The following is a 26,424-nucleotide window of genomic DNA, read 5'->3' as shown; positions in this document are numbered from 1 at the left end:
GAAGCATCGGGCAAAGGGTAGAGTACAGATGCCAAATATCGTGTGCAGCTGACGGGTAAAAAAGGGGTTAAGGACCCGTATGGAAGGAGAAAGGGTTCAACCAAGGACGAGGCGTAAAAAATATAGAAATTTTTCGGAACAATGGAAATTGAGAGATCGAATTTTTTTCTGTTTTGGGGGAAAAATCAACTCGAATTGCAGTATCGCGGAGTTTTGGGGTGTTTAGTAATGTGAGAACTGAAGAACAGGTAGATTCTTTGATGGATTACATAAAAACACTATTTTTCAAAGCTCCTCAAAAATTTCCCCTATCCCAAAAAAAAATATTACAGTTATTTTCCTCCCAAAAGATTAAATAGCAAAATTGGAAGATTCTGAGAACGATTTTATGCCTGATTAATCCAATTAAAGTCGATCGATCTCACCCCTAAATTGAAATTCAGGAAAAATAAATGCAGATTACGAGCCCCGAGAGGCGAAAAAAAAAATCCGTTATCGAATACACATACGAATACAAATCCCAGGAGGTCTCAACCCTTTTGGCCCCACGATAGCTTCAACCGAAGGATTTTCCACAGAACGATGCTGGTGGAATGAAAAAAAATCCAAAAGAGGAATTCATGAGGAAGGGTAGAAAAAAGGGTACCGGCCAACAGAAACGAGAGAGTGAGAAAACATCAAAATTGCGCAAGATGACATCTTTCGGGCTACCGCTCCTTTTTTTATTTCCAAGGCTTTGATTTCTATGGGAGACCTTAACCTCCGCATTCAGGCATTTTACCTGTACCCTGATGTATAAAACCAGCAACACCAGCTGTGTTTTCTCAAGAGATTTCGTATTTCACATTTTTCAATCTATTCCGTGCACTCACAACCCATTATTTATTGATTTTTGCAATTAAACGGTAATATTCCACGGTTTTCTCATATTTTTACAATTTACAATTCCCATCTATCAATTTTTCAACGCGAAGGAATGATTTTTGTGTTATTTATGGAGAAAAAAGGCAGTCGTATTCTCTGGATATATTCATGCATTTTTTATGAATTTCCCACGAGAAACTGGGGGGTGGCATCGTGGAAGACAAAGGGTTGCCCCAATTTCCATCCGCTTTTTTTTTCCTCACACAGTCTGGAGCATTTTTGGGGTCAACACACCCTCCAAATTTACACGGTACCTTTTCCCCGAGGATTTTTCAATACCCGTGTGTTGGATTAGGATGCGTATGGTATTTCCGGTGTTTAATCTCGAAAAAAACGTTTTTTTGTGAATGTTCTAGGGATCGGTAAAATCATCTGCATAACAATACTGAGAGAATTATTCCCAACGATTTCTTACCAACGATTTTTCTCAATTAATCGAAAACTGACTTGTTTATGATTAAATTCATAATTAAATTTCATTTTACGTAATTTTATTTAATTTTTGGGGATTTTCTTTAGCCGGTTGTCCTTGAAACATAATTTTTTTTTCAGCGGTTCAATTTAAATATAGAATAACTTGAGTGTTTTCCATCGAAAAACGCACGCGCGTATTCAGAAATCTAAAATTACAGGTCTCCGATAAGGACGGGGGCCATGTGGGGGCCAATACATATTTTTCCCCTTCATATCTGTATCGCGTATTCATAAGAGCCTCGTGGACGGTAAGAAATATGAAAAAACATCCACTACGAGAGTTTGAAATTTAAAGAGATGAAAACCGTCATGCGGAGAAGGTCTGCGCTCTCTCAAAAAGTCCTTATCATGTAATATATTTGTTCGAGACTACCCATTCGTGGAGCACTCGAGGGTACACCAGAATTCACCAGTTATAGGGTACAAAGACCTCTTCATGGTAAATTCAACGAGACTACATGGAAATCAAATCCAAAAATAAATTAACAACCGCATAAATCACGCTGAATTAAAAAATGTAAAGAGAATTTGATTAAAAAAAACGAAAACCCTCAACTTCCGGTTTCCCATGGTCTCCACTAAAGAGTTATTCAAATTTACCCACAGGTCCCCGGAAAAAAAAAACCTAAAAACCCAATTCCCATCTGATGAAAACCGTTTTTCCCATTATTTTTTCTTGTTTTGGTAATTCCAGAGACTTACCGAGGATCATTTTACCCCGAAGGGTGCATGACCCTCACCTCCACTCGAAATTTCCAAAAAAAAGAGACCCCAGAGGTGATTGATACTTCTAAAAAATTCTAGCCTTTTCTCATCACACGAAAACGTCAAAAAATCATCACTACAGGGGTCCACCTCAATCCACGAAATCGATTAATCATCCCCACCATCAACACATCCACCTCATCATTTACCTGTCCCACCTATTCCCCCTATCGAGATAAATTTTTCCAGAGGATCATTCACATTTCTTACACTCAAATCGTTTCCAGAAATAATATAAAAAAAAAAATGAATCATTTTTTTCTGACTCGTCACGATTAATTGTAAGTGCAAGACTTTTTTAGACGAGGGGAAGGGGTTTTTTGATGGATGAGAGAATATGAAAGAGTTTCAGGGTTCCGTGAAAAATTTTAATGATTGAATGTCATGAGAAATTTATAATTCTCCACTCCTCGTGTGAACGCAGAAATACAGACAAGAAAAAAAAAAGTAAATCAACCGTTCATTATTATTTCAAGAAAATAAATTTATTTATTCACCGAGAACATTGAATTAAATTGAGTAATCGTTCAGTGCCTCCAATGAAACAATAACTTCCGGTTGGTTTTTTTTTTTATTCGTTCCATTAGATCTCTCGTCATTCATGCCCTTTTGACACTTAAACCTCATGGCATACGGATTCTATCTTTTCTCCAACCGCATTAATTCTTTAAGTGGTAGAAATGTGTGTTTTTTTTTTCTTATCTTTCTGTTCTGAATTGACGAGTCAAGAGAATGAATAAAAAGAATATTGAGATGCATTGAGGGGGGGGAATTGTACGAGGGAAAGAAATAAAGAGACTGAAAATGAGTTACAAAGAGGATATAAGAGTTAATCCGGAATAAGTCTCTGGTGTCTGTGCTCGTGTCACGTACGTTTCTTTCAGGAATATTCAATTTACATTCATCTGAGGATGAATGGGTTTACTAAAAAAATTTCTACCAAAATTTCTTAATTCCACGGGGTCCAATTATACTAGCACAAAAAAATTTGAAATATCGTGGAGAAAAGAAGAGAATATATTTATCCAGGGAATTATTGAATTTTCAGATCTATTCGCTGATTTTTTTTTTTCGCCACAATTCATTGGCGGTAGATTGATAATTATTCGGGTGATTTTAATCTTTGAGAGATTCCTTGACATTTGAAAATCATTCTTCACTACAATTTTGAGATTATCCATTTGATTGATAAGATAGTTAGCGATTCTGTGCGAAGCGAAAAATAATGTGAATTGTCTCTTCATGAGTGACAGTGGAATATACGAATGAATCAGACGCAATAAATTCCAGTGAAAGAAAATTTAATTTCGAGTTAATCATGTGAAAAAAGCGCGGAGTCTAATTTAGAAAAATCGATTGCTGTCACTCGACTCGTGATTAGGTAAGCAATTAATCGCTCTTCATTATTTTACCACTCGTCCCTGGATTGCGATAATTCGGCAATTATTTATTCGGTCGACCGATCTGGCATACACCGAACCCTCCAGACCCCGCAAAAACGAGAAACTTAAAACAATAATAAAAAAAAAAATCAAGGGGGCAGACAGTGGGAGAAAATCGCAAGGCAAAATATACGAAACTATAATATCGTACTCTCGAGACGGCTGAGATTGTGTGTAAGGGTCTGTCTCTTTTCAAATAATTCAAAAACCGGCCGATCGAACATATATTTCTGGGGTCCTGGGGCCCCTCGCACCGTGTAATTATCGTTGGAGTGCCTCAACCAAGGGCTCACCCTCTCCCTGCTCTGCACTATGAGAATTGCTGAATGCACCAGTGATGCTCAATATTTAGTTTAAAAAAATCATTAATAAATATTTGAATTTGGATAAGCAATTAAATAATCTCGATTTTTTCTCCGAGCGACAAGTCCATTTTTCTCGATTCACGATATATCAAATTTGGGGAATGAAAATTAGCAAGAAGTATCCGAATTGATTTTCTGGCAATTCGAAAATAATAAGAGTAATTCCATCATTTTTTGACTTGAACAAAATTTTTTGCTTCGAGAAGAAAAATTGAACATTCAATTCATTGATATTAAGAAAAAAAAAAATCTCATGGACAATATAACTTAACAATAAATGATGTGATTCTCTCCATATTCTAATATTTTTAGGCTACGTTTGGATATTCTAACAAAAAAAAAATAGGGAACTCGAATATAGCCGAACACAAATCTTCCATTCGGAAGCAAAAATGGAAGAAATTTGCAACCTATTGGATTGTGATACGCGATCGATGGGGATAAGAAAGATCAATGACCTGACGTCCAAAGATATCGTATTTGTCACCGAAATCTCCAAAAAATTCCGATATCCCGATAAATATCGTGAAACCAGATTTACGTGTCTTTTTAAGAAAAAAACATTCATTGCTTTCCCACTCGTATTTCCTTTTTCATTCCACCTTCCTCAATGATTAGATAAGACGAGATACAATGGAAGGTGGTGTGGTCACATCTCCACTTGTATTATAGCGTGATTATATCGTATTACGGCGCCATCATATCGCGTGAAATTGTATTAATACGAGAAGTTGACGACTTTTTCCTGGAAAAATCGTATCGCCACATACTTGTAAAGAAATGTCCAAGAATAATTCCTCAGACAACTTTACCCACTGAATCATGACTTTCCAACATTTTTTTTCTAAGACTCAGAGCAAAAATTAAATCAAGAAAAAACTTTCAATGCCGAATAATACGATTTTTTGTACTTTTAAATAAACTAATTGTAATAAAAAAATCTTCCCTTCCCACAATTTCCCTAAAATCATAATCCCCGATATCTAGATCATAATTTCGATAATTCCCGTAATTTTCTCCCATCATCTCCCAAAAAAAAGGAGAGGAGGATTGAGAAAAAAAAATGAAAAAGCGTACAGATCATTGATTCGAATGCTGGAATCGGCAAAACGTAACAAAGAGGAGGGGATGAACGAGTAGAAATTGTGAGAGAGATGTGGAGTTATGAAAACAGAGGAGAACAGACGAATGGAAACAAATGACTGTGTTTAAACTTGAACGTGACAAAATTGAAAAATTCCGCGGGCAAAAGCCAAGTGAATCCCCCTCTTCCATTCCCCACCCCTGCCATAGGGCCCCATGGATGCATGAGGCCCCCCTCCCCGCCCTTTATCATCGACATTGTGTTGTCTCTGGTCTCTTCATTCTCTTTTGTTTTCTCACTAGCGCCGCCCCGACCGCTAAAGCCGATTTTAGTCGATCAATCGATTTTGTTGATTATTTTTTTCCTTTTGTTTTTTTCCCCACTCGTCCTCGTCGGTTTTATACATTTCTGAAGGGCCCTTTGTACTCTCATTCGACACGCATGAATATCAAGATATATTAGGGGGAGTGAATAATATTTTTGTGTAATATTTTTGAAATTACTGATTGCAAAGAAAGAAAATATAGATTGATCGGGCAAATCACTGATCATCATGGGCCCTAAATTTTCGCCCCCATCCAATGAATGGAAATAAAAATAATTTGTGCAACCATAACTTTTTTCGAGTTGTAGTCATTTACGAATACATGAACCGATTTTATTGGCATTCGATAAGGCCCATAAATATCGAGTCTGAAATTGTAATTAAAATTTGTTAATATTATTCATGCAGGCGTAACGAGTCAATTGAGTGGAGGGGGATAAAATTGCCGTAGGGCCCAAAAAATAACGCGATATAATTAAAAATTACCGAAAGAATCGAGTTGAAAATATTCAACATCGCATTCTAATTGCACTGACATGAAAAAAAAAAAATTATTGCCATAGGGCCCAGAAGTCATTCAACACCGAGTGGAGAATGAAAAATGGTAGAAAAAATTGTTCCCGATGAAAAATAGAGATACGTTGATGAATAAAAAAAAAAATTGATTGATTTTACGCAGAGGTATCGACGCCACCAATCAGATTCCTCAGTCCCTGGAATTACTGGTAGTGTCTCCTGTACCAACCGCCATTGCCGTTTATCTCAACCTCGTGATTTCTCTTCTTCTCAACTTGTTCTCCCCCTCAGTCCCTTCCACAGGTTTAAATCAACCCTTTTCAGAGATCTCTTCATGCTATGGTAATTTTCCATTTGTTCATAGATGTCAGATTCACTTGACTATTCTACTGTTCCCGCAGGAGAGTGAAAAGAGGATAAAAAAATATTGCGGTATGAGGTAAAAAGAAAAAAAAAAATCTTGAACAATGATTGTTCAATTTTTCTCCTTTTCGATCTGCTCTTGAGAAGTTGCATACCGATCCTCCGCAAATACCTTGACGAAGGTGTGCAGATGAAGGAGAAGCGGAAGGTAGATGTATATATGTACTCTATATATATATACTCTAGGTGCATCACTGTCTCTCCACCCTTTTATTTCTCTCCCTCTTCCCCCCTCGGCCACTGCCGCGCCTTCTCATTCTCCTTGTTCTCCTTTATTCATTTTTTTTTGTTTAATCCGTATCTCTCCCACACTCATACATACTGAGTAAAATACATTTATTAAAGTTGTAATATAATATTCCTATTTTGTATGCTAAGAAGATTTTATCGTGCAAATGAATTGAACGTACACAACGATTTTAGATAAATCGGTTCAACTATGAGGTATACAAGTAGTAAAAGATATCACGTGAATAAATTTCTAAGAGCAGTTGTAGAGTCATGTACCAAGGGGACATGGGGTTCTGAAAATGGGACCGAAAAATTTGTTCCTCCATTTTTTTTTTTCTCATTCACTCATGATTTTTGAGGACTACATTCTGAAACGACAGGTACATCAACTTGAATTTTTAATAAATTAAAAAATATACCTGATGTATTGGAAAAAAAGATGAAATTGGAATGGAGTTTTGAACGAGAGAGATATATACTGTGGACTAAAGGGCAATTAATCATATTTCGAAAATCATTCTTGCGCGGCTGCGAGCGAGATCACGCCGACGAGATATAGTTAGAAAGAATATGTGGAGGGGTCCCTCCTTTCAAGAAAATAAAAAAAAGAAAGATGAAGAAGAACGAAATATGAGAGTCATAGTGGAAGAGGTGCCTCAAACTGCTCTGGAATTGTCGAATAAATGAGCAATATAATCTCAAATATATCATGAGTGAATTTGTTCATCAAATAAGGCCCAAAGACCAATGCCATTTGCCCACTGACCCGTACTCTGTTCATGCCCAACTGAATCTCACTGTTGGATTCGTAATGCTAGGATTAATCACGATTAATTTGTAGGGCCCAAACCCGAGGCCTCATGTGGATTAATCTCTCATTCATTTGAATCACCAACTGATATGAAATGTTCCTCAAACACATGTAAGTCCCTCAAAAAAAAATACGTTACATAATCCGAATCCTATGAGGCCCAAATCCATCAGTCCCACAATGACTCTACAACTGTATTCATTGATCGGTATTTTCATTACACGAGACACCTTTGAAAAATTTTTCACCAAAATCCCCGGAAAAAAAAGAAGGCGTTTACATTAGAACCGTCTTGGGGCCTCACCTTGAAATCTCTCCATTATAAAAACAACCCCACCCATGGTAAAAAAAAAAATATATAGAAACATATTCGTTTGGATTTATGAAAAGACGCGAGAATCAGTCTCACCGCGAAGACCGATGGAAGGTGGAGGATTTCAGTATATACATCAGGCCCCCCTCCCCCGACAGAAAAAAAAAGGAAACTATATGTGAAAGACCGGGGCCCTGCTCTCTCTCACTCGTCTCGCGCAGTCCCAAAGCCATATATACCCCGTTTGGTTACACGTCAGTTTGAAGAATTCTTCACGAGTCAGAAAAATGAGCATCGTCATGATTTTTGAAAGTAAAAAATGAAGATCGTGAAGGCCCCCGAGGTCTAACCACCTCTTCACCACTGTAAGAATGAGCCCCCGTCGGACCCTTTCTTTTTTTTTTCTCTCTATATTTCTGCCTCCCCCTCCCCATGCGGGAAGTCTTTTTCCCCCATTACGGTCTTTTTTTTAAATCTACCTCATCATTTTTCCAAAATTACAAACGAAAAAAAAAAAAAATGCCCACTCGTGAGTCCCAATCGGCCTCATAATATTTGGGCCTTATAATTCTGTATTCTTCCTCGAGTCTTTTCAGCCAACATTAACCGCATTTAGACAAGACAGTTGTTTTGCATTGAGACCCCTGATTGGCCGTGTAATGCCCATTAGTTGGGGCCCCAACGAAAGAATTGATTCACCGCTTTCTTATATTCATTCCCTCCGATATTCAAATAATCGAACAATGGGATTTAACCCGAAAATATTCTCCATTCTCCTCTCATCTGTCCTCTCCCCACTATTTTTAACGTCAAATCCCGGGGCCCTAGCATCCCCCCCAAAAAAACCAAAAATCCATAAGAAAAACTTCCACTCAATTAGGAAAATTATTTCCTGCAATTAAAAAAATTATCCCCAAGCATTCAGAGATCACAGACGATATAATCATCATATACCACCCATAATTATTCGTCAATCAATGCATATTCATGCAACTCCCCGCGATCGTTGATCGTAAAAATAAACAAAATAGTCCTCCCCCCCTTTCTCCTTTATTTCTCCCATCGAAAAAGGATCGGCATATATCTCCCCACCCCCCTACACCCCCTCGATCCCCTTTTCAACGAACGAAACGAACGGATATAACAAAACGACAATGAAAAAAAAAAAAAAGATATAACAATGTAATAATAAAAATGAGAGATGGAGAGCGCGGCGGAGAAAAGATTCCATAACGCCAGAGTCCATGTGCAAAAGAGAGCAATAACCACATGTGAAAGGGGGGGCTAAGGGGAGGTGGGGGGGTGGAAATTAATAAGCGAAGGCGACTCATTCGCATCGTACCGCCTCGGACTTGCGCTCGCGGGGTATAAACTGAAGAAAGAGAATAACAAAAGGGGGGCGCAGGGGGGCTGAAGGGGGAGGTGAGGTTGGCTTGATGTTAAAGAAACAGAAAAGAGATGAAAGGAGAAGGGCAAAAGAATGGGACAAATAAATGCGCCGTCTTCGACGCGTCATTCGTGATGTTCGTTAATTAAGCGATTGATTCAATTAAATGTCGTGCTACCCCTCCCACCCCATCACTCCCCCTCACTGCCTTCCCCTCCCCCTCCTCCTCCTCCTCCTCGTCGCAGTGACAAAAACTAGGTTCTTAATTATTTAACGAAATAAATAAGTAATAAATAACATTAATTATTGTTTCACGTGACAATTAGAGAGCGGCAATAATTAGTAATGGGTAATGAACGAAATTCCCTAATTAACTGATCCTTTAGTAATATTTCGGGAGAGCTGAGTGAAAATAACGACAATACCGATAAATTCGTAATACTCGGTATTCATAAAAATTGTTTGTCATCGATAAATCGAAAATACCATGGAGGTTACTTGTTAATGCATACAAAACCGATGCCCAGGGAATAATTACTCGTAATCAAGCTCAATCTAATGCCCGGAGGATGACTCGACTGTAGCGCAATTCCCCTTTGGTTTCATTTCATAAAAATAAACGAGAGAGAGTGAGAGGGAGAGATGATGATGAAGAAGAACGAGAATCAAGAGCCGCCACCTTTCTGACTTATTAATTAAAAAATCGAGGGCCCATCGAACCACGAACGATTCCATTGCCCGATTACTTATCTCCGTCTTTTCTTTCTTCCAACTATTCGTATCATCCTGCCCCCCCCCCCCTTTCCATCTCCCACAGTTGTATATTCGACGTATAAAAGACAGAACAGTGCTGGTAGAATCAAAGAAAAAAAAATAGATATATGTGAAGAGGAAGAAGTCGAGGAGATGATGATATTTTTATGTTCCCACAATATTGAAAATTCGTTGAGTCATCGATGGAATGAAAGAACATTATTATTCCAATTTTAAAAAAGGGCATTGGGCATTTTGTCCCACTCATGTACACATTTATCTGTTACTTTTGTGCATTAGGCGAGGGGGTGACAAGGGGAGAGAGGAGGACAAGAGGGGGTCAGGCAGGGAGATACGCCTTCGAGTCCTCTTGTCTTCCACCGAGATATTCTCCCCACTTGTTCCCTCATCCTCTTTTTCTCGATGCTTGTTGGGTTCTCCACATGTTTTTACTTCTTTTTATATTCTCTCCACTTTGTTTTCTTATTCTTATTCCATTGGGTTCATTAGCTCATCTCGCGCTCTTTTCTCTTCTACATACCAAGTTGGGACTAATGTTACCTTTTGGTTCTGTACGAATATTCGTATGTGTAATGGTTTGAGAGGGGACCATCAGTCCATCTTACTCATCGAGTCGGTTAAATTCCGAATGGACATCGTTATTCAGGTGGTGGGCCCCTCCTCCCCCACCGCCCCCGTTTTTTTATTCTTTTTGCGAATGTCTATTTCTTTGAGATGAATCTTAGGTGGGGGGTTAATTATTGATTCGTCGGGCGTTCGTGTGTCGTTTGAATTATTTACTATTTGTTAATTCGTATGTTGAATTTTTTGGGCCTTGTGGAGTCTAGATGGCGTAGAATTGGTTCATTAGGTGGTGTCCGTTGAAAAATTCAGCGAGTTCACAATTATCCGAGATAATTAAAATTATCCGAGATAATTAAAATTATCCGGATAAGGCCCAAAAAAATATCCAGATCCAGTAAGATATTTGTATTATTGACTCACAGGTTTGGAGGGTTTTACGAACGTGTTAATTCTATGAAGGTACGGAAGAGAGGTATTAATTTTTGGGCCCAATCGGTGCCTCGACCCACTCTCTTCGTTTCTCCTCAACAAGTACATCTTCTACTTGTCCATACGTGCAACTAAAACCACTGATCTTGGCATCGTCCTTAAACTGTCCCGAGGCGACACGATAAATAACGAAGGCCTTTTCCACGCCTCCGAAATACTGGTGATTAGCAATGAAATATCGATTTTCATGTACGAAGAAATTACAAGAAGAGAATGAGATGAGCCGTGCATTCGTCTTCCGTAGTTCGTTAAAAAAAAAATTAAAAAAATACCACGAAGAGAGAAATTCAATGAAAATTGGCAGAAAGCAAAAAAAAAAAAAGTGAAAATTGCACCTCGAAAGATTAGTCGAGAGAAAAATGACTCGACAATTTCGTACTTTGAAGAAATTTATAGCAAAAATGATGGGAAAACGATTCGCTATTGCGGGATTTGCAATTTTCACTGAATATTTCTCTCTATGTCGGAGGGATGAGGGGGTGAGGGAAAGAAGGGGGAGAAAAGAGATGAAGAAATGCACTGAATGTTTTCGCACCCAGAAGGCGTTACTTCAGCGGTCTGTCTGCCGAATGAGACGCATATTCACGGTTTTTGGGGAGGATGCGCTTTGTAACAGTGTTTGACCCGCGGAACCACAAAACCCATAATAACGTCGACAACAGCACTCGTGATAATTTAAAAAAAGGGCACCGCTTATTCAGAACCCGAGAAAGGCACTGGGTAGAATCCTCAGCCTCTCTCACACGTTCTCCTTTTTTTTTCCCCATCTTTTATTTTTCTTATTATTCCTTCTCTTCGTCTCAGAGAACTGCACTTCTAAATGTATATATGTTTCGATGGTTTCGCGCTCTGTTGAACCATTTGCCCGTTACACCCTCCCTCCCACCCCCCTATCTCCATCCAGCCCGTTTTAAAAACGTAAAACGTTCCGAGAAAACATTTCAGTCAAAAAATATATATATTCATCTTCAACTCCTGTGTAACGCTTTGGGTTTAATTTTAAGTTGAAAGAATTGTTATTTAAATCATACGGTTTCACGAAATAGTGGCATTGAAGGCCGTACTTTCATGGTTTTTAAATTACAGTTGTACATATTCAAATGGTAAACCATCAAATATATAATATTATTGGAAATTGAACTGCATTTACTTGGAATTCCACTCTATCCGTTGAAATTCCATCAATATCTGCACTTGGTATAAAAATAAAAGAACGTGACGGTTGTAAAAATTCTGGAGAATTGCACAAAACACAATTAGCCGTTCTTCTTTCCTAACTCCAAATACTCCCTCCCCCCGAGGCAATAACCAATATATACCAGCACATATGGAGTTGAACAAAGCTGGATAGCAAGGGAAGAAAGTGAGGGAATGAGAAAAAAAAAACGAGAGAGAGAGAAAAGAGCAAAACTCAAAGGTAGAAATGACCGAATGAGTTTTTCAACACATATGCACACATGTACTTTAAAAAGGGCACCAATACACATCAGCCGGAGAAGACGAAACTCGAGTGCAATAAACAGGAAAGAGGAAAGAAGAGAATCTCTTATTTTTATTTATTTATATTTTTAGGGATGAAAGACGATGGAATGGAGGAGGAAAGAAAAAAATATATATTATTTTCAAAGCCACATATACACAAAACAAGATGCACTGACCATGGCGAAAAATTGTGCAAAAGAAATGGCGAGAGGTGGATGAGAGTGTGTGTAAGAGAGAGAGAAAGAGGGAGAGAGAGATGATATTCTTTCATTTTCGGTGCCCAGCCCTTTGGCAGGCCTAAGGGCTCCAGACGGAACGCTTTTAAAATTTATTGACAATCATAAATTTCGAAAATAAAACCTTATATTCCCAGGCCGGGGCCCAACATACGTACGAATAAAAGCCAAGTGTGTTGGGGAGAAAATGAAAACAGTTAAAAATACTGAGAGACGGGGTAAGAGTTTGAGCTGGTCATCGGTACTATTTAGATGAAATTTCTTTCACTCGAGTTTCAACCTCATCGCAAAATTTCCTCTCCTCCACCTCTAATTCCCCAATTGTTTCCCTAATTATTCGGTAAGCTCTGAAATATTTGGAGGCAGCTTTGCTCTGATAGACAAGGGATTCAGTGATGGGTTCCCCTTTAGCACTCGCCGGAGGGATTGGAAACCGCAGAAGGCGTAATCCGAGACTTTGGCTGAATTTCACCGATCAGGATTTCAGAAACAAAACGCTATGAAAAATAAACCTTAAAAAAAATCCTGAGATTTCACGAAGAAGGGAGATTCCCCCCTCCCGAATTTCGATGCAAACCGCAATCGTCCTCGGTTCATTTGACCACCAGAGAAGCCTCAAATCATCTCCAAAGATTTTCAGTATTCCAATTTTTTTTTATCCCCCAGATAATTTTTTCTTCACCCACCCCAACCACTCTTTTCTGATCCTCTTCATATTTTTTTCTGCTTCTTCATCATACTCATCTTCTTTTACCTGTCCCGGTTGCATCCCCAGTCGAGCCAAAAAACCGATAAGATCAATTCCAATCTGAAATCGTGAGAATGCCAGTGCATTCAAAGATACTTTTTTCAAGTCCAGAAGTCAAGAGGTTTGCTATTGCGTTATACCTGTATACAAAACGCCATTTGGGATGGATTTAAAACGCCCTTGTGAGGGATCAAGTGCCAGTGAACGCCGAAATCAAGATAATAACTAACGCACGCGTGCACCACATCGATAAAAACGAGAAATAAGAAAAGAGAAATAAAAAAATATATATATATATATTGAGAAGAAGAACGAGGTGACACTCAACGTAACATCAATGCGACATTGACAAATTGTCCATGAATAAAACAAGAAAGGACACGTTCCATGATCTTTGTTAATTCCCAACAACAAAAACACAAGTCGGAGTATTTCAAGGGCCATTCGACACGAGGAAATCGTCAAATATCATTGGGAATCATTCGATTCCCAGATTCATTCCCCCGATATTCATCCCGATCTCATCCTATAAATCCCACACCAATTTAGACATTCATCCAATAATTGTGAGGGAAATGGCAGCGGTATGATTCAGATAGGAGGAATCGTAACATAATCTCGTTCATATTCGCCATTAGTGACTCAAGGAACAAAGCTCGATCATACCGATGGATCTTGCCCCATGGGCATTCTCCCCCTACCAACTTTATTCTCTACCATAGGCCGCAATCATTGACTCGACTTGACCTCCATGAATCCACCCGCAAGATTCAAAGCTTGGGATGTGCCTTCTGTACTCAATAAACCACCAAGATATGGGACTCCACCGGCATCAGAATATCCACCACTCGAAGAATTTATCTCAATTATCAAGAATTATCAAAACCTCCCAAAAAAAATCGGTTAATCTATTAATTCAAATGATTGAAAAATTAATAAAATTCCTCAGTAATCGAGACATTTGGAATTATGAATCGTTCGGTTTATGGATATTCGACACGTGAGAATTTTGACACAAACAAAATTCCACCGATTGACAAACAGGTAGTGTTGAGAATATCGGTGTTACAATATTTGCCAATTCCGGAACTGAAACGGTCGGACTACGAGGGTCAGATGGAGGAAACGTTTATTATACTACCAAGCGAATTACGATCAAGCAATGACTCCGGTCACGGGACTTGGTGACTAATTGACAAGAATCGAGCGTAGGTATTGATACATTGTGAGTAGTGTAGGCGATCACTTTGTATCATTCTATGAAGCATAAAGAGATATTCGACGTCTACAAAGTACGAGAAAACAACGAGCACAGACTTTTTAATTCTAGAAGAAGAACAAAAAAACCGAATTACCTCAATAAACGGTAATATCATCATGCGAGACGCGAAAAATGACAAGTCAAAGAATAAAATCATCAACCAGGGGCTTGGTGATGACTTAATAACTCATTACCGATGATAATTAAAATTGAGGGTGTGGCTGCGACCGCTTATTAACGGAGCCCTAATCTCCTGGAATTCGTAACCATTGACGATGACTTCGTTCTGAGAGTCATCCATGATTATAATTCCCCTCGAAAAATCTAGCAAGACATCCAATTCTTTATCCAACAAAACCGAGTACATCGAAACTGATGTTTAAAGCCCACCGCAGGGGTTTCGTCAGTTCTCTCTACACTGAAACGTACCAGTAGGTATGGAAAAACGAATGGAATTTATCATCAACTCCACTGTCTGCGAATTATAACGCATCGATTCATCAACCCATGGCTCGCAATCAGTCATACCATGATAAACACACACATGTATTAGTAAAACCATCAGCGAATAACCGAGGGCTTTTGCATTCACGAAAACCGTGAAATCTGATCCTCCGCGATACCTTCGCCTCACCTAATGTCACTGATTCAATTCATCAAGTGTTCATCTCACTGAATTACTCCCAGATAAATAAATCAATAGAGCACACGAATAAATATGAGTTTAAAAAGAAAAAAATGATAAAAATGAAAAAGGTAAATTGTAAACTGGATAATCATTAAGCTTCCCCCCCTCTCGTCATTTTCTCTCTCATCCCGTGGATTTTATTGTTGGGTATACCGAACACCGAATCGATCGATTCGCAGAACGTAATCGAATTCTCCAAACGGAATACATCCGACTGCTCGTATATACGTGTACCCAAGAGACCATTTGTGTGCCACATGGATTTTATAAACGCTCATATCTCTGTGTACAAAATGCATATCTGTATGCATAAAGGAATATTGAGAAGAGAAAAAAAAAAAGCCACCGACCATCCAGTTTATACCGACAATTGTTTTTACCCGCATCATCCCACGATTTTTTGCCACCCAATTACACTTCCTCAATATTCAATAACGGTGAATAATTTTTTATCTGGAATTGTGCAGATAATTGACGGATTAATTAGAATAAGCCACGACGACAGGACAAGCCCCATATTTTCACTGCAATAATTTTCTCAATGCGCGGTAGGTCGCTATTCCAATCCGCGGAGAGAGATATCGCGAAAAAAGAAAAAAATAAAATGCTCCACATTGGTGGATTGACCCGAGCAGATAGTCGGAGTGCAGGTATCCCAGTTGTTTTTCAATCTCTTCCTACGTCTACCGTTGTCGTTCCGAGACCCTCAGGGGACACTTTGGTATAAACGCGTGGAGTCAGATGACGTATCGAATTAACCACCAGCTAGCCCATTGAGGGAACAAGTACGTGAGCATAAAGCCACCATTTCCTCCACCAAGTTTTTCATTATCTCCCCAATTTTTAACCGACTCCCCTGTTATTAACAGAATTCAATACAGCTGAGCATACCAGACAGAGGTACACATCAAGCCGAGTAAAGGGAACACGTAGCGTTCATCTAATTGACCACGATGACCACAAGCGGATCGTTGAGATCGTGATTTTTTGAAAATTTCAAATTCGTATTTGCGTTGCAGATGTGGTGAGGAACCAAGTGAAGGTAGTAGGTACAATCCAAGTATTGGCCCCCACATGTGAGAAGGCATTCGCCAACCCTAGGGGCAATGTCACGGCCACGGAGTATAATGTTTTCTCTCAATTAAGGCTTAATTAAGTTAAAATTAACATCGTGAATTCCCCTGCGTTTCTCCCTGCAACGTCTCATCCACCCGTGGGCCCAACAGAAAATCCACATCTTCCTCCCTCTTTATCTCTCCCCTCGTGCCTTCTTCGTCGCGAGAACCAGCGTGAACAGCACTCGCGCGTTCCCTTCGGCTTTGGGTGGCCTCAGCCACGTACAGCCACATCGAAAAGTCGATATTGCCTCTCGATGACTCCTTACTCTTTACCTCTTACCACTCCCCACACCACAATCATCATGATCATCCTAGATATCACATTTGAGATCAGCTACTATCACTCTGAGGACCACCAGATGTCCAAATGACTCGTTATCACTCGACTCAAGCCAAAACCTGCACTAATCATTTCATCGGATAATGATCCGATGTCGGCGAAATATCGATCAGAATCGATGCTATCCAACATCTGCGTGAAAGCAGGTGGCGAAACAAGAGAATCCTTAAAAATCAGATGAACCTCATCAGCTATAACCCCGATTACCAAGGGATTACCCAAATCACCATAACGATTGGTGGAAGGAAAGAATAAAAAGAAGATAACTTTTGCCAGTGAGTGTCCGAATGAGAGGCTGGTGGCTATCACCACCAGCGGAGGTGTCCTCCAACCACCATCACCCAGTGTACGTGGGGTATGGGTTATACTGGGAATCGAAAGCCTTCAGATAAACCAGGCTTCATTAGGGCGAGGATGATCAGACAACGCGATGTGCGCGTTTGCTACCTTCAAGTCCTCTCTCGTTGGCTCTTTTCTCCAATGAATACAAACTTGGTGGCTATACCAAGTACGACTTCTGGATATGTCCAAGCCAGAGTGGGAGGATTACCAGGGGGAGATGATACTCCTACTTGGGATGCTCGCTGATGTTTGTTGTGGCACAATGTGGCATCAGCGAGGCATCAGCGAGGCATCAGCGAGGCATCAGCATAGGTGAGAGAGGGATGAGACAAAGCAAGATGATACAGTCTCTCTTCTGCTTCAACTGATGATGTGTGGGGTCCCTGGATTCTGTGTATCCAAGCAAGGTGCAGAGATTCCCTTGTTCCCCAGTATCGCGTCGTCTATACGAATTATTGTAAATCGATATACAATTCGAATCGAAGAGGTGAAACAATACCTGAAGAGAATCACAAGCCACTCCTGGAATTGAATTTATCTACGAGACTGTCGACCCTTTGACTCCAATACCAAAATACTCCACCCTCATTTCCTTCTTCATAGTCTTCCCTCCCTCAACGTTATCCCATGGTCTATGCTCACAGGCCCATAACGTAACGATCAATTGAGGAAATTCTTCGAGGTACATCAATTTCCTCATTTCGAAATGTAGAACATCGACGATGAGGCAACCGAAGATAATACTAAATCCTGCGTCACCCCAGACCATTTTTTCACAATATATATATATTATTTTTTTCACCATTCGATCCATCGGTATAATTCTATTGTTTTCACGGACTATTAAGTTTTCACTGGTAAATGGTTGACTTCCGGTTGACAATGTATTAACCTTCTTCTCCCTTCCTCACCAACTGCGATCGCTTGGTTAATGTGAGTCAAGAGGGTGTTGTACCCACGGGGCAATTGGAAAACAAAAATAAGAATAAGAATGAAGAACACCTCGAATGCAGGAAAGGGTGCGCCACCCAAGCCTAATTCGGGCTTTAAAGAAGATTAAGGCGAGGCTGTCTCCACAGTTCCCGCACTTATTCTATCCTTAACCACCTCGTTTTCCCCGTACATTGATCAAAATCATCAAACTACATGACATCCGCTCCCACGTTATAACTTCAATCCAATAAATAATCAAGTCATTTCCCCGGATGTTAGCGTCATCAAACAGCATCACGAAATCGACATGTACAAACCCAAACAACAAGCATGAATTTCAATTAATCCACTTGATTAAAACGTTTCGAGCGATATTAATGGCGGACAATGTACTTATGCCGGTGAATTTCATCATTCATAATCTACATTCATGAACATAATCGAGCATGCAAATGCTCTGGTGTTTCTGCCAGAGTTCGCTGCATCAAGCAAACACGAAGTGCAAGAAAAGTATCAAGGTAATAGTGCATCGAGTGCTCTCATCCCCACTTCGTATCTTATCAAACACCCGCCATCCCCCTCCAGTCTACACTGCCCCCCCTCAAACCCCCCCACCAAAACTCAAAAATACCACGTGGTCAAGTGGTGGGGATTGGATATTGACCAGTGGTGGGGTATATCTGGGCAGTGGCCAACTGGTGGTTTGACTTCCACAATCAGGGATTCAGTGGTTGAAGTGAGACAAACAGACTCAATCCTTTGTCGGACAATGGCAAGAGTTGGAGAGTGACAACGCGACGTATTCGGCTCTCGTTCGTACTTTTTAATTTTTTTCTCTATCTTTCCCCCCCTTTTTTTTCCTCTCTTTCACAAAAGAAAGACAACGACCGAAGGGAGTTGAAACGAGGTTGGCTGGCGATAGCTCCGCCTCACATAACCGCCCACAAGTCACTATTGGCTCTGGAATTTGCCCGCCTCAAGGCTCATTTGTTTATTAATGTTGTAATCACCCGCGTGATCCTCTTTTGTCGTGTATGCCTCTTCTTCTTTAAGGCACTGGAGTTGCTCTCTGTACTTTTTATTTCTCCGTTTCTCATCGCTACTCTCTCGCTATTTTCTCCCCCATTTCTTCGTTTTTTTTTTTTTCGTTCTTTATTCTTGCTCTTGGCGGGGGGATTGTTCTTGTTTTCTTTATGCTCTTTATGCTTTTCTTATTTTGTTCTTAACGCTGGGGTTTCTCTTCTTCAAACGCGACGGACGGAATGCGACCAGCCTTCGTTTCGCTTCTTACTGATCTTCTCGCTGTCTTGCTCACTCGTTTGGAATTGGAAAAGGCCCTTTTCCCTTTGGTTTCGGGGGATATCGCGAAGGGGCTGAGAAATACGGGGGGGATAGCATGCAGATGCAGCTCTCAACAATTAATGGCGGATTATGAGGGCGTATTCGGAGAGAATTCGCGAGTTCGATTCCTTTATGATTGCTCTTCAATTCCTAATCACACAAGACCACTCACCCCGAAAATCTTAAATTTTATTCAAGCTTCAACTCATAAACTCATCTCAGAATAAATTAAATTTCACAATATCCCATTGCAATCGTTACTGGCAATTTCAAAGAATCGGTAACAGTAGGAAATAATTCCGCAAACTGGTATTCGTCTTTGAATATTGCGAATGCCTCAAGCTTCGAAAGAGAATGTTGAATTACCATCAATGTTAATAATGCAAAATAAAGTGGAATCAACCTAGCCAAATCCTGGGTAATAATTCCTGTTTGAGCGTTCGCATTTCACCGAGTGGAATTCGTCATCGGGCACTGGTGCATTCGAATTGTCTCATTACAGGGCGCGGGCTACTTCGTGAAACGATTGTACAAGAAATTCGAAAATTCGCGATTTCATACACCATTGGAATTTCAATTGTGCATCAATGGTGATGATAATTATCATTCGCTTTTTATTCTTCTGGGAGAATGGACAAGTGTTAAAAACGTTCAAAGACCTTCTCATTCAGATTTAAACCGAAGGAGAATATTTATAGCATCCATTGGACTCGTGACGGTATGTTTGTTTGTACTTGTCGTCGCGTGAAAGTGACGTTAAAATGGGTATGTGGGTATTTAGGGTGTTATATGGGGTGAGAAGTTTACATAAAACAGTTGATAAATTCAGAATATTGTGGAGAAAATATTTTGACGCCTGTTACCAGGGTCTAGTTTAAAATTATTTACATTATCCAGATTTTCCAACTGCTCCTCAACGGTTAAAAATTTTAGCTCGAGTAAACGGAAATAATTAAAATTAATGGACGGAAGCAAATACAGTGAATAAATTAAATTGAATGATGCCCTTCAGGTAAGGAGGAATTGAACCGATGGAAAAAAAAAATAGGCAATGCAGTTGGACCTTCAATTACATGCAACTGAAAAATCGATGACCATGAAATTGAAATTTTAACACTCACCCAACTTCAACTGCTCCCATTATTCTCCTTAAGAGGTTCAGGATTTTAGGGCTGTCTCGTTTGGCTCTTTGAGTTGGAGAGAATGAATGTGGTTCTCATGGTGTTGGGGAGTGTGTGACCTCCCGCGGAGTAGATGAGATTGTGAATATGTGGGGTGGGAGTTTTGTTGGCCAGTGTGGGTGTCAGGTGGTGTCATCAGGGGCTTCCAGGGAAGGTGGCCTCGTCACCTGTAGCAGTCGAGGGACAACAACCTCGAGAGGCTCATCTCGAGAGCCTGAAACAATTCAATTTTCATCGATTTTTAGCATCAACATCCAGAAAGACCATGCAAAACCTAAAAAATTATCATCTAAGATAAATCAATTTTCAATCCATTTATGTCACTCATATTAATTTCTCCTCGAAATTCTAATTAATTCACCGAATAATAATTAACTGAAAAAAATTTTCTTGTGTAATTAATTCACTGAGATTCGACTCATTAAGTATCACCAGACTGATTTTTAATCATCTGTTTACACGATAATCTCTAGAGGTGTCTATTCCCGAAGTGGATGAGTTAAAAATTGTAAATTTTTTCTCCACCTGAATAATTCATGAAATCAAGTGAATTGTAATGACGAAGTATCGGGATATTATTCATAATATGACCTTTATTATCGTTTGATGGATTTAATATTCTTGATTTAGAATGCATGGAAATGAAATCTGTAGATCCACTAAACCGATTTCAATGAAAAAGAGAGAGATGAATTTAAGAATAAAAATGAACTTCGTCATCGGGCCTCTGTCCCAAATGTTGAATTCCATTTGTTCGAGGGCGTGGCCTGTCCCACCGCTTAGTTGTTATTCCGAAATGACGAATCATAATGTATAATATGGGGCCTTTTTATTTCGAGGTGCGAGTGAGTAAATGGGACTACTCGGTATGACTTCGAGACTGCAGTGTTTATTTTTCATATTTCTTTTAGTTGGGTGGATTATGCAAATTGGGCTGGATGGATTTTAATTCTCAATGGGTCCAATTTCCAGGATCTAAATGACTAATTTTTCAATATCCCTCTACTATTTCATCATATACATAAATCTAGGAGATATTCCATCAAAAATGTAAATGTTTTGGTTTCAATCACGTGTGGGATGAAGAAAGATGGAAATCAGCACAGAAAAATAATTTCTTTTCAATGGGAAAACATCGAATTTATGTGCCAACTAAACTGTCAATTTTCCCCCCTTAAATCACCGAAAAAAAAAACGTAAAATTGAGGTAAACGTCACCGGCTCGTAAACCGCACGCCAACAATACAAATTGGTAACAGCCAGCCCCCCGGAAAAAAATCGAGAGCATTAAGGATGTATTTAGTGTTTGGTTTGGGGGTCGAGCGTGAAAATCGTCGATTTCCAAAAGTCCCCCATTTTCGTGGGCCCCCGATAGTTTACCTTTCCTCACCTATTTCTGAAAACCAATTGTTGCGAATCGTGGGGTCAGACACTTGCTGTCCCCCAGCGTGTGCCCACCCCAGTTTATTGACGCTCTTGTGACATTTTTTTCCCCTATTCCTTTTTTTTGGCTTTTTGACTTTGCGTCGTACCGTGAATGATCTATTTGCCGAGGCTTTTGGGTGAAATCTTGAAAGACGAGAAAAACCCCGTGACGAGGTGCGTCCGCTCAGCTGTTGTGACGCAACAATTTTTTCAAATTTGTAAACGGGAAATTAATGATAAAAGACGAGGATCGATGACAAAAAATGGGAGATATTGGGGAAAAATGAGAAGAACAAGAAGATTAGTGGAACAAGAATGAAGGCAATTTTCTGGATGTTTTACTTCTATTTCTACGAGGTCGGACGGCAAGTTAACAAAGCCCATAGCCTGTTTTCCCATCATCCAAAATCATCCAGCGCCCATCGGAATGACTCGGTTGATCCTATCCAAGATTCCATTTTGAATTTAAATTGGCGAAGTGTTGTCGAGTCATTCCATTCCCCCCTCCCCGAAAAAGACATCCAAAGAAATTTTTATCCACCCATCACAATCCCAAAAAGCCATCCGTTCAATTTAGTCCGAGGGGAACGTGGAAACAATAGTATTTATCTGACTCTATTGTCAGAGATTGCTTCACTCGTATCTCCAGCAGTCAGATATTTTTTTGACAGTGATATCGGTCAACGCCATTTCAATTTTTAATAAAAAAAAATAATAAAATGAATATCAATTGCCATTAATAGTTCAGTGAATACGAAAATAGAAAAAGCGACTATTTCAATTCCCGAATATTTAATATTATTTTTTTTTCTCCTCAACAAAACGATTTACTGAGAATCGTTTGAGCATAACACAGATACGGTCGACGACCGTATGTTTTCAACTCGCCGTATATCCTTTCCCGATTACGGAAGATTACAAAAGCAACATGACTTGGATTTATACTTCTTACTTCCATCTCCCTCTACATCGTTTTCCATATTTTTTTTTGTCTCCGTTCAGCCAACAACTTCTTTCTTTTGTTGATTGAATCAGAGCAAGTTCTAGGGAGTGTCACTAATATACCATCTGAATGTGAATTTCCAGGAGAAGGCAACGACTAACCACAGGGTAATACCGTTGAAACTGCCCGATAAGAGAGTGCGTGGGTGAAGGCAACATTACACCCATCTACTGAGTTCAAATTTCTGCAATCGGTGAACAACTGAAATTGTTGAATTTTTATCGGTTACAGTTGAGATATTGGGGCCACTATGGGGGATTTTATCTCTGGGGATTGAGGTGGATGACGTGGGAATTTTAGTCATTTCGATGGAGGAAGGGGCAGGTGACTCCCTGGGGAATATCACCTGTCTGAAGAATTCGGAAAACGTCTCAACTGGGATGAATTATTAATTTTTCCAGGATGAGCCTAACGTCTGTGCCTAACGGGGTGCCATCGAGTCTCTTGATAATTAAAAAATGAAGATTTCTTTTGAATTTAAACAAAACTTGTTTCAAAGACAGGAATATTTTTTGCCTCGACATAAATCCTGGAATATTGTTCATAACTAAAAAAGAACACGTGTCCTAAAATTCCCATAACAATTCGCAACACTCACCCCGGGTCCCCTATCAATACTTTCATCCTCAACATGCAAATTTCCCCGATAAATCAGTAAGACGTCAAAAGCAGTATTTCCCTGGTTCCAGCTGTCCCGAAACTAGCACTTCCCCCCTCCCCTGATACAAGGGTTTACCCATCACCTTTGCCAGCTCATCTCTCATTTCTTTCAAAAACACCTCTTTCACTGAATCGGACAATCAATGACTAAAGGCCAATGGATAGATCTAGATATTGGCGAGGCAACCAATACAGAACAGAGAACAAGCTCCAGCCAATGGTATCTGGTTCAAGGAACCCCAGGGGCTGCTGTGTTGTGGGGGCCCCAGTGAAAATAATTTGCATTGCAAATGAATACTCCGATCCCAAGTGCCACACACGCATTTCACTCGTTCAGAAAACTAGCCACCCTCTTTTGCACACCTTCTCGCCGTTCCAAACGATAGGACACACATGCAAAGTTCGATTATTTAGATATGCAGATCATCCGGTGAATATATTTCTTTTTTTTTTTGGGTGGGGGGAAGGGGGGAACAACTGGTGTGCGATGCTCTTTTCGGGGGGATTGGGCATTCTGGGTGTCCACAGTGACACGCGTTTCGGTAGCTCTTCGATTTTTTTTTATTCCCTGATTAATTCCTTCTCGAATTTTTTTGGGGACTCAGCTCTACGAATTTTTCCGGGGAACGCAATTCCCCGGTGCAGAGTTTAATGGCGATATGATTTCAGGTTTTGAAATAATTTATTTTACCGTTCAAGAGATTCTGAAATTTTCAGTTAAATCGCGAAGCAATTGGAAAAATCCCCGGATTTTTTGTATCGAATGAAATTATTTTTTTTATATTGTCACGTCCTTGAATATTTTTTATCGTCAATTTTTAATGGCATTATGTTAAAGTGATGTGGAAGTAAAGCGAGGGTTGTTCTTTCTGAAATGATTTTTAGATGATTTATCACATCTACTCACGTGTTGGCAGAAGAAAGAAATCAGGGGGGGATATCCATTCTCAAATTCCCTCGTTTGCATATTGACGCTGAAAAATGAAAGATTAAACACATTAGCAAGCTCGACACATTTGACAACAGAAAATGCGACTTAAAGTCTCAAACAAATTCCCGATACAACTACCAAAATAAAATTCTGCGTGAATTAGCTGAATTGAACAAAGCAAAACTAAAAAGGTGGAGAGAATTACCTGTGATCTTGGGAAATAAAAGACTCCCATGAATTAATTAGAATTCGACTTCGTTAGCCCCCACACCAGGATATATCTCTCCATCGTTCTCCGGATTTTCGGTCCACCGTTGAAATTTATTTATTTATTCCCCCCACAACAACAAGGCCCACTGATTGCCGCACACTGTGAGGCCCAATAAAAACTAATTAATCGTCTCCAGGTCGATTCCACTGGTGCACTCTTAACCTTTCCCCTTTATTTTTCTCTGATCTATCGTTTTTCCACTCGTCAAAAAATTCTACACTCATTTTTCACTAGCACAAACACTTTCACTTTATTATTTATCACTTTATTCACTGCTTACTTTAAGTTTAATTCTGTTAAACTGGCGTATTTGCTGCTTCGAACACACAGGACTGACTGGCGAATGACCAAAACACGATGTAAACACGAGACAATGACGTCACTCTCACTGGGATTTGTGTGAATTTACAAAGACCCTATTATCGATTTTCTTGAAGACTTTATATTGAAATAAATTATTAGTGGGGAGCCCCAACTGGAGCGTTTTTTGTTCCAGCAAAAAATTGAAAGTAATGAAAAAAATTTGTCAAGCATTTGTCTGAGGATATCGTGCTAATAACTGATTCAACAATTTTATCGAGAGCTTACATGAACTTGAATGACGGTATTTTTAACCCGAATATACATTAAAAATCGTAAGAGATGTTGAAATAACCCGAAATGAGAATTGACTTGAATCGATCGAGAATGCACTTGGCGCGTGTCAATCGATTCACATGCGACTGGTGAAACCTCGAGTGTCGTGGGTAATAAATTGTCGTGCCTTTATTTTCGAAAATCCTCGGAATAAATAAATAGTCGATGGACTGGGGACTGGAATTTATGGTAATGGTGACGCGTGTTAACTAACCTCATGTCCTTTTTGCTGTGCCACATCTGAGGGAGAAAATCTCACCTCTGATTCGAGCCCCTGACATTTATATTGTCCACAAAATACCGCCCGTTACTGTCTGACAAGAAAAATAATAATTGGTCTTCAATCGAGTACCTTTCGTCGCGATTTGTGCGTATGGATTGTCAATTTATGCTCTGGTTTTTTGTTTAATAATGTGACAAACGGGGAGCTCGCGACAACACGAAAAATTCGCCCGCCATTCCCTGAGGTTTTTGGGGAGTTTTGGGAAAAAAATGGCGGTTAGCGCGGGAACGGCGGTGGGAGAGGGAAGGGAGTGGGGGCTCTAGTTTCTTTTGTTTCTGTGGGTGAACGAATTTTGTTTATAAAAAAGGGAAAAATCGGTTTTTTATTGAGATTTTGGGGGTATCCTTCCAGTTTTTTTTTAGAGATTACCAGTATGGGGGAGAGGAAACACGGAGTGAATAGAATTTTTACTTTTTTAGCGGATTATTGGGCGAATTGAGAGTTATGGAAAATTTTGTTTCACCGTCAGAGGGGGGGTGACGGCTTCTGATGCGCTGTGAGGGACACGCAGTGACATGACGCCACGGGGGGAGGACGGAGGTAAATCCGTTGTGCTCGGGGTACAAGTGGTGAATTAAAAGTGTTTTTCCCGATTTTCGGGGATGAAGTGGTGAGTTTTTAGCTATCGAAACCGCGGGCGAATCGGGAGAACGCGATT

At 39.7% G+C, this 26,424-nt stretch overlaps 1 protein-coding gene across 2 annotated transcripts in view; it reads right to left on the bottom strand.

Annotated features, from left to right (window-relative positions):
• The window catches only part of LOC105265726 (ly6/PLAUR domain-containing protein 6B), a 53,614-nt gene extending 27,686 nt beyond the window's left edge, over positions 1–25,928 (bottom strand). For both annotated transcript variants that reach the window (XM_011303382.1, XM_011303387.1), the window contains exons 1-3: positions 24,782–25,928; positions 24,553–24,619; positions 20,498–20,771 (exon numbers count right to left, since the gene is read on the bottom strand). The gene's annotated coding sequence lies outside the window, so the exon portion shown is untranslated. The remainder of the gene's footprint in view (positions 1–20,497; positions 20,772–24,552; positions 24,620–24,781) is intronic.
• Positions 25,929–26,424: the final 496 nt, after the last annotated feature.

The sequence above is a fragment of the Fopius arisanus genome, unplaced genomic scaffold (assembly GCF_000806365.1).
Source record: "Fopius arisanus strain USDA-PBARC FA_bdor unplaced genomic scaffold, ASM80636v1 scaffold00031, whole genome shotgun sequence".
Lineage (NCBI taxonomy): Eukaryota > Metazoa > Arthropoda > Insecta > Hymenoptera > Braconidae > Fopius > Fopius arisanus.
The sequence above is the reverse complement of the archived record's forward strand: the minus strand, read 5'-3'. Positions and strand labels throughout refer to the sequence as shown.